This window comes from Vespa mandarinia, chromosome 11 (genome assembly GCF_050613455.1).
Source record: "Vespa mandarinia isolate Hongniang chromosome 11, ASM5061345v1, whole genome shotgun sequence".
Taxonomy (NCBI): domain Eukaryota; kingdom Metazoa; phylum Arthropoda; class Insecta; order Hymenoptera; family Vespidae; genus Vespa; species Vespa mandarinia.
Window position 1 is genome coordinate 3277607 of NC_140820.1, and position 8934 is coordinate 3286540.

The following is an 8934-nucleotide window of genomic DNA, read 5'->3' on the forward strand; positions in this document are numbered from 1 at the left end:
AGAGAGAGAGAGAAAGAGAGAGAGAGAGAGAGAGAGAGAGAGAGAGAGAGAGAGTGAAGAGGAGTGGAAGTGGAGGGACAGAGGGCCGCAATTTGTCAGGTGACAGCCAAGAGACTGGAATAAATGGACAATTACACAAATACAATGTTTGACGTCATTTCAATGACGCGAGAGACACCTGTGATTGATTGTTAATTGCCTCGGTTTGTTACCCCGACCAAGCCCGGTTGGGAGTTCGGCGAGTTAGCATCCGGGGTGGGTGGAGGCTGGTGATGCCGGTGGTGTCCGCTGGATACGAATAATTTAATTGAACCGATCGATGCGCAGAATGTTTTCACTACTCTTTATCTACTTTTCGACAGAGGCCTTTCATTTTCTCCACGGTTCTTCTTTATTTCTTATGAATGTTTACTTGTATATTGATTTACCTACTTCAAATCTTATCTTACCGTTCACTCTGTTAGATTAATAACACATTACTACTCTTGCTTATCGATTTATTGATACTATGCGGTTCATTTTCCCATTTACTCAGCAATATAGTCCGTTAATTATCCCTGAAATTGAAGGATAATTAGCGATTATAGCGAGGTAAGACGTGGAACCGTGAAGTGGTAATAGTGATGGTAAATCTCTTGTCTCGTCCTTTGGTAAATCGAACACGACGCGAAATCGGGCTCTGTTGATGAGCAGTAGGTCAGAGTTCCTATGTATTGGTGTTTGATTGAGACCTCACTCAAGCGTGTATGTTGACTGATAGCCCCATTAACACGCTTGCCACGCTATCTATATTTACCAGCGTGTATTGTAATATGCAAGAATCACGTGTGGACTATGCGGATAAGTTAAAACCCCTCTATGCTTTCTGTTATCTCATTGAAAAGTAAAAGTTCCTTTTTATAACATCATCTTTGCAATATTGATTTGGTTTATCGATGAATTTCAACATGAAAATGAAAAATATATAGAATATCTCGAAGAAGTTTGATTAAGTTTCACAAACATATCCGTACTAAAATCCGACCTTTCACCTTGCTCACCATGTATTCGGCGATGACCGTCAGCGAAGGTTACCTATTCGAGGAAAATTTTCGCCCTCAGAGACACGGGACATTCGTCCGGGGGCTGAGTTGTCCCGTATGCAAATTCGTTTTATTGTCGCAGCATAGAGAGCGAGAACGAGAGAGAAAATGAGAGAGAGACAGAGAGTCGGCCAGACGTGGACCCGTGTAAACGGCCATCTTCGCTACCCGCCTTAATTTCATTAATGCCCCGCTGCCCCCCAACCACCCTCTTCTCCACTTTAATTACTGCCAATTGCCCTTGCCGCACGCGAATTATGTCATTTCCACATGAGCAGCATTTTAGCGAAATTTTCGCAAGGTAGTTAGAAACGAGACGACTGCAGTCGTTCTCTCTTTTCCTCTCTCTCTCTCTCTCTCTCTCTCTTTTCCTCTCTCTTTCTCTCTCTCTCTCTCTCTCTTTCTCTCTCTCTCTCTTTCTCCCTCCCTTCACGTCTAGCTCGTCGTAGTGCAGCGCTTAATAAGGGAATAATTAATTAACTGCACTCCTGTACTTCGTTTTTGCAGTTCAACCTTTTGCCGGAAAATAAAATGTACCATGTATACTCGGGATCTAGTAATGAAACGCTATGTGCATATTCCTTTGTTTTGCTCCAGCCGAATATAGCCCCTACTACGAATTTAATTTTCCAAATTATATCTTGACGACCGGTTCGATAACGGCTTCAAGTATTCGTCTCGGAGATCTCTCTCAAAATTTTATTTGATAATACTTATAAATATTATATCTATATATGTGCGTTCCCGAATGATCAAAAATTCTCGTCATTTCACAATTTTCTTGGGCTGAACGCTGCGTGCTCGAATTTCCCGCGTCGCGAGTATTTCTATTTTCGAACAACGTCATTACATCCGGCTAACAAGGCGTTGTTCTCGTGGCCTACGCATGGATGGAAACTTTTTTTTGGGAACTTTTTCCATCCACCGTAGCCTTCACAGCTACGCTACAAATCAGTCCTGTCGGACTTGCGCTCGGACTAGCGAAATACAACACGCTGCGAAGTAATATCGCTAATTGAGAAAAATAACCCAGGTGCGATAACATGCTTTCGCGCTGATACCTACAACGACGACGACAACCCAACAACAAGAGTTGTCTTATACTTACGTCAAAAATCTTCGCGATTTCCATGTATTCTTAATCATTTTATTTCTCAACCAATCTAATAATATTTCCAATTTCTTGCTTAATTAGGTTATATCCAATTTAATCCTGAAACAATTGTGCCATACTATTTGAAAGAGGGAAAAAGTGTGGATGCTGGAAGCATTAAATTTTCATGGACCTTCGCCTTGCAGCAGTTAGGATGTCGAAATGTCGTTGCTTGCTGACCGACCCGAGGGTAAGTACCAACTAACCTTCGCAAGGCTAAAAGGTCGGAAAGCTCGCGCGAGCTCATGCTTTGAGCTCATCTAATAACCTGAATGAAAGAGAGGGGCTGCTTTGTTGGATCTAAAAATAACAATATATAATTGAATCAACGACTGACATGGCCGTACCTTTCTCTATACACTTTTTTAATACAACACTCTTCCCTGCACTTTTTCTGCTTCTATATTACTTCCTTTTGACAGTCTCCTTGTAATAAAATTAATACTAAAATCTTATGAATACTAAACAGAATATTATTTAAAAAAATAATATTAAATGTGATTGTTAACTTTTAAAAGAAAATATTTCTTTCGATCGATAAAATAATGGTGGAGTAGAAATGATTTCACGAGAAGTTTGAATGAGAAGGTAAAGAAGAGTAGTGGAAGAAAGATAGAGGAGATGATTCGTCTAAATAGGCAACATAACGCGGGAAAAGTTTGAAGACAGTTCTTGAAGACTGTATCCATCGTCGTCGTCGTCCTCGTCCTCGTCCTCGTCTTCGTCCTAGCCGATCCATTAGTGTAATTGCAATTTATTTAGTAATTACTTTAATTAGTGAGCACCTAGCCGGTGCTTCAAGATTCCGCGGGAGAGTTGCATCGAGAACAGCAAGAGAAGAAGGGAAAGAGAAAGAGAGAGAGAGAGAGAGAGAGAGAGAGAGAGAAAGAGAGAGAGAGAGAAAGAGAAAGAGAGAGAAAGAAAGAGAGATAGTGGGAAAGGTAGAAAGGAGAAACGAAGGGAGCTAAGAGGGGTAAAACGAGGAATGGAAACGTCTTTGCATCTCTAAATGCAGAAAGAGAGAGAGAGAGAGAGAGGTGAAATGAAGGAGACAAACGGAATTAATTAATGAATTAGCCTTAAGGGATAGGCGTAAAAACAAGTGGAAATCGGGTTGAAACGGGCTGAACGCGACCGATTAAAGTAAGTGGGGACCAAGGAACGTAAGTAAAACGAGTAACTAAGTAAGTGACGACTAACAGCCACCCTTAGTCCTTTCAATGTTAAAGCTGTGGGAGAAATGGTGCCGAGCGTAAACCGTGTCCGAGAATGAAAATTAATGGCAACTTCCCAAATCCTTTTTCAGTCGGGTCGCCGTTTAAACGCCTAACAGGAGCTGATTCGATGCAAATTAATCGAACGTAACTCGCGAGATATGTTCCATTCGTAAAAGCATCCAATTCTAATAGGGTTAGTATGGTATTCTCGATAGATTTTTATCGCGGTTCTTTATTCCGTTTCACGTTTTTGGTAAAAGAGATGAGGGTCTATGAGATCATAAATAACAATACCATGAAATCATATTATCACAAAATACATTTCGAGATTGAGCCCTCAAACCCTTTTTGCTAGAGATTCTCCAAATCCCTCAGTCTTTAATCCCTGTCTCAGCTCTCATCTAAGGTAGGTACTCACGACGCGAGGGAGTGATAAGCGATGTAAATTTTCTTGCGGGTTACCATTTCGCTAACCGCGGATTGGTATGGAATAGTTCGCGAGTTGAATGAACTAGGCTTGGTACATGCCTGGCTGATGTATCTTCAGGAAATCCGTACAGCTCATGAGACACCGTCTTGTTTGTCTTGCGTTTTAGGTGACTCGAATACTGTGCTTACATTTCCACGTTGAAGACCGAGACCTCTCGGCTTAAGGATTTGATTCCACATATAAATATTAATGCGTATCTCTTTAACGACCTGCTGCTTCTTTAATACATTTGTAAACGGCTGATTAACCTGCGACGATAATTAATTTTATTCATATTTCTTATCAAATATTTTTCTTTTATCGTATCAATGCTATCCTTCTTATTTTATTCTATAATAAAAATATCAATGTCACAAACAATATCAAATATTTTCCTTATTGTTATACATATGTATTTCTGTACTCAGATCACGAGATCTTTGTTCACATGCTGCGAAAACCAGAGCTAGCAGTTTCTATACGTAAGAGAAAAGGACGAAGGCGTACGTGAAAGCTGGTCGATAACACGACGAGCTAGCTAGTGGAGGTGGAAACGGCGGCTTCGTGACGAGGCTGCGACATCGGGATTGTGATTAGGGGCCGGTCGGCAAACAATGCCTAATTACATAATTATTGTGCCCGGGCCCGTAATTAAGACACATTACTCCTCTCAGCTGGTAATTCATTACGCTTAATGTCTTCCCTCGGTCTGCCTGCCGTTTCATCGCGGATGACAGTCGCGACGGTTCCAGCTAAATACCGTTACCGTGAAATATTACCGACTGGTACCTTAGTTGGAGTCACTCTTCGAGAAGAAAGATGATTGCTATTTGTTGATTTTACTTCGTCTAATTTTACTATACTATATACGTTGATATTAATAAGTCTCAAATTAATTGTAACTTGTGCTATAATTTTGTGCTGTAATAAAAAATTTTACAACAGTTATAATAGTATTACGTATACAATATGGTTCATACCTGCTTGATGATAATTTAAATATTCATAAGGAAATATAATAGAATAGATCATCAAATTACAAAATTTGTCATAAAAAAAAAAAATGTAAAGGATTGAAAGAGATAGGTAGACTTGAAAGACTACCAAATGCATCAGCATTTACATGCATATGAAAAACACAAGGAAAATCAGGAAAATAGAGAAAACGGTAAGAAAGGAAAAGAGTGAGAAACTCATATACATTATCCAGTGAAAAAAAGATTGTTCATATGCAAGCTCTTCACACGAAGGAAAGAGGTTCCTACAAATGAAAATTCCTGAAAAAAACAGCTTGCCTTTTATTACAGAAACTGATACATGCGACACTGAAGAATAATATAAGTAAAAGAGGAGGAAGAAGAGGTAGAAGAGGTAGAAAAGAGGTGTAGAATACAAGAGAACCGATATTGTACTACTACTTTTATTTAGCTAACGTTCGAATATGAAGGGGTTCGGAGTAACGCCATCGTTTCCCATGGGAGTCTCCCTCATTGAAATCTAGACGAAGAGAGTCGCTTTATAACTCTTCAGTTTTCTGGTAATCTCGAAATGCTTGAAATACTTGCGAGAGGCTAAAAAGGAAAAAAGAAAGCAGCAGAAAAAAAAGATAAATAAATAAAGGTGATGTGACACGAGGATCAGGATTCCCGAAGGATTAGCTGAAGAATATTGATTGGTATAATTCGTAGTGTTTTTGCATTCTCGTTTGGGAAGAATTTCCTTTTTTCGTACACGACATTTTCTATCTTCGTTTTTTCACCAGTCTTTTCTTTTTCTATGTAACAATAATTCATATTTTTTATAGTCTTCGTTATCTCATTTTACACATCTGATAATGTTATTCGCCGTACGGTGATAATTATTCTGATGCATTGCTGATTGATTAATTGCCTATCTTAAGAACTGTGGTATAAAATTTTTAACGATTACGAGTTAACTTTATTACACAATACGCAGATATATATCGCAAACTTACTGACACGAAAGAAAGATAAATTAAGGTGTATTTTTTATATATGTCCACAATTACGTTCATCCATCACACAAATTATCTTGAAATTGTTATATTCTCAAATATTATATAAATCATTTCTGTGGATTCAGGAATTCAATTAATATTATCCAGGATGATGATATCCCTGTTACTATTCAATTAATATTACCTCCATCTCTTCCCCCTTCCCATACTCCAACGTTTCCTCTCACTTTGATCGCAAAATTTTGTAATACCAAATATTAAACGAAAACACAATTTGCGGGAAATATATGAGCATATTCGTTTGATTATCGTACCGTGAATTGCGTGTCAACAAAACTTACATTTTCAATCAAAATTGCGTTCTAATTACAAGCATATCTATTTGTATTGACCATTGGAGTCGAGAACGATACGCGCCATGAATTTTCAAGTTCTGCGAACGAATCTCGTTCGCACTCTACCACCCACCATCTCCTTACTCCTTAAGTAGCTAACTTCTCTGAGTTAACAACGAAGAAATAGGATTTCATTTATTATTTCTGTCATGAAAATTCGGACTATTCTATCGTTAGTGAATATTTCATTGATATTATGAATCAATAGAAAAATTTTTTAAATAATTCGACATGTTATATTGATTGAACTGTGAAATAGCTTCGGTGGCGCCAACGCACGGTACGATAACAAGTTAAAATATGAGATGTAGTATTCTCTTGAGGATTAGCTTTTTAAATGAAGTGTTGCAAATTGGAACAGAATAGATCAGTATTATAATTCTAAAGTAATTGAATCTTAACTGATTATTAGTATTGATAAAATTTCTACGCTGTCATAATTCAGATCTAAGATGAAGTGTTGACACAAATCACTCAATAAAATAATGACATCACTTCTGTATCTCCTAAAAAGAAATGTTAGATCAATCATCCACAATCTTATAATAGGATATTATAGTTTTATCGTGTCTCGTGATAGTAAATGTCATAATAATGAATTCGTCCTAATACTTTGTACAATCATTGAAAGCTTTCTGGTTCGGCGCGCATAGACCGCCGTCACTTATAGCGTATTGACATCTCGTAAGCCGAAGCTTTCTGGGGTCCTTCTCGTGTCCAAACAAGACGACGATGCACCTTGGGAATTGGAAGTCCTCGTTTGCACGAATTCGCAAATATAGCCAGGGGTATCGGAGCCAACCGAACCGAAGAATTGATAAATTAGTTATTCCGTTAGTCGCTCGAGTCCCTCTCTTAGCCCCTCAACCCTCTCCTGAGTCTCGTGCACACCACCACATTTGATCTGAGGTTACCGGATAATCACGCTTGTTTGCATCTGGTTCGACTCCTTCGACTCCTAAATCGCAAATTTGTGAATCGTATATAGAATACACGATTAGAGTATTTAAAAAAAAAACGTATAAGGTAAAAATTGAATTAACGAAGTTTAATATTCAATATTTATTACTTACTAAATAATCCACACATACGTAAATGCACTTTCTTCGTGAGGTTATATGCTGCAGTGCAAGCAAGAATTACAAATATTCTCGTTTACTTACCGCGCAAAGGATAATCCGAATCTCAAAGAGAAAACCTACCTTCGGCGCGAAGCCAATTAATTCCCAAAAGAATTCGATTCGTACTGTATGATAATTCCAAGATAGTGCGACGATAGTACGAGATTAGGAAGATACAATATTTGCCCGACGATTTCTATCTCTAATAGGGTGTATCAAGATTATTTCCTTCGCAGCTGTGGCCTCTGTTCAACAAGGCCAAAGCAATTACATTGGAAAATATTTCTTTAATCTTTTCTTCAATTTCTAATAAGTATATTGTAATAAAAAAGATTCAAAAGTTTGAAAAATTTTCAGCCGTTCTCATAAAATCGAATTATTTTTGAAAATTCATATTTGAACATTTACACCAGGACAGGACATCAGTAACATCAATAAGACCACAAGATTTCTCGACAAGATCTTCAAAAACTGTCTCTATCTATCTACAGATATATATTAGATCGACTCGAACCTGACCCGTTCTATAACCATACGAGATCCTCCATAATGTCGCTTCGAATTCAAGATTTTTGTGGCTGCTAACCCGTTGGCTTTGGTCCGCTAACGTATTTGCAAGATCCGCCGCGTTGATGGACATATAATGCGACGTGTGATTGTAGGCCCGCCAATCGCGGCCGATTGTGCCTCTGAAGGCCCGCTAACTATCTCAAACTAGCCCCATTCAAGCTTCACGACCTCACTCTATCCACATCTCGCTCTATATCCTCCATCTCTCTCTCTCTCTCCCTCTCTCCCTCTCTCTCTCTCTCTCTCTCTCTTTCCCTCACCTAGCTATCTTTCACTCTTTCCATCTATATCGTTCTCCTCGTTTGCCTCCTCTCTTTCCCCCTCTTTCACTGACATACACGTGCACACATATACCAACACATTGATGTGCACACACATACGTATACGTAGAAAGGTAGAGAGACACAATCACGCACGGTGGTTACGTAGGTACGCTTCTCCACGCGACGTACCATTCGTCTCGGTTCGAATCCTCGGCCCTATATAGGTATCCAACGCACGTTCTACGTGGAAATTTCAAATCTATCACCGACCCAGACGAATGCAAATCGCGCATGAAGCGCGCTTAATAAAGCTTCGCACGCAGCCTCCGCAAGTCGCAATTTTCTTTCCAACGTGTGCTGCCATGCTCGTGCTCGTGCGCTCGCGCGCGCACTCACGAAAGCTTTTAATGAAACGCTCACGTAATGCGCTCTACTACCGGCCTTTCGAGCGTTTTCGTCGACCTACGAGAGAAAGGTTCCGCCGTTACTCATTATAATTACGAGACGTTTTTAATATGGTTCAACCCCTCGAGGAAGAAAAGTGAAAGAGAAAGAAAGAGAGAAAAAGAAGATATGGGAAAATCGATTTTTGAAAAATTCCGATAAACCTACTATTCTCCTTTCCCTATTCTTCTTTAGAATTGTGTCTCATAGATTTTTGATCGGCATTTACATCAGAGATAAGG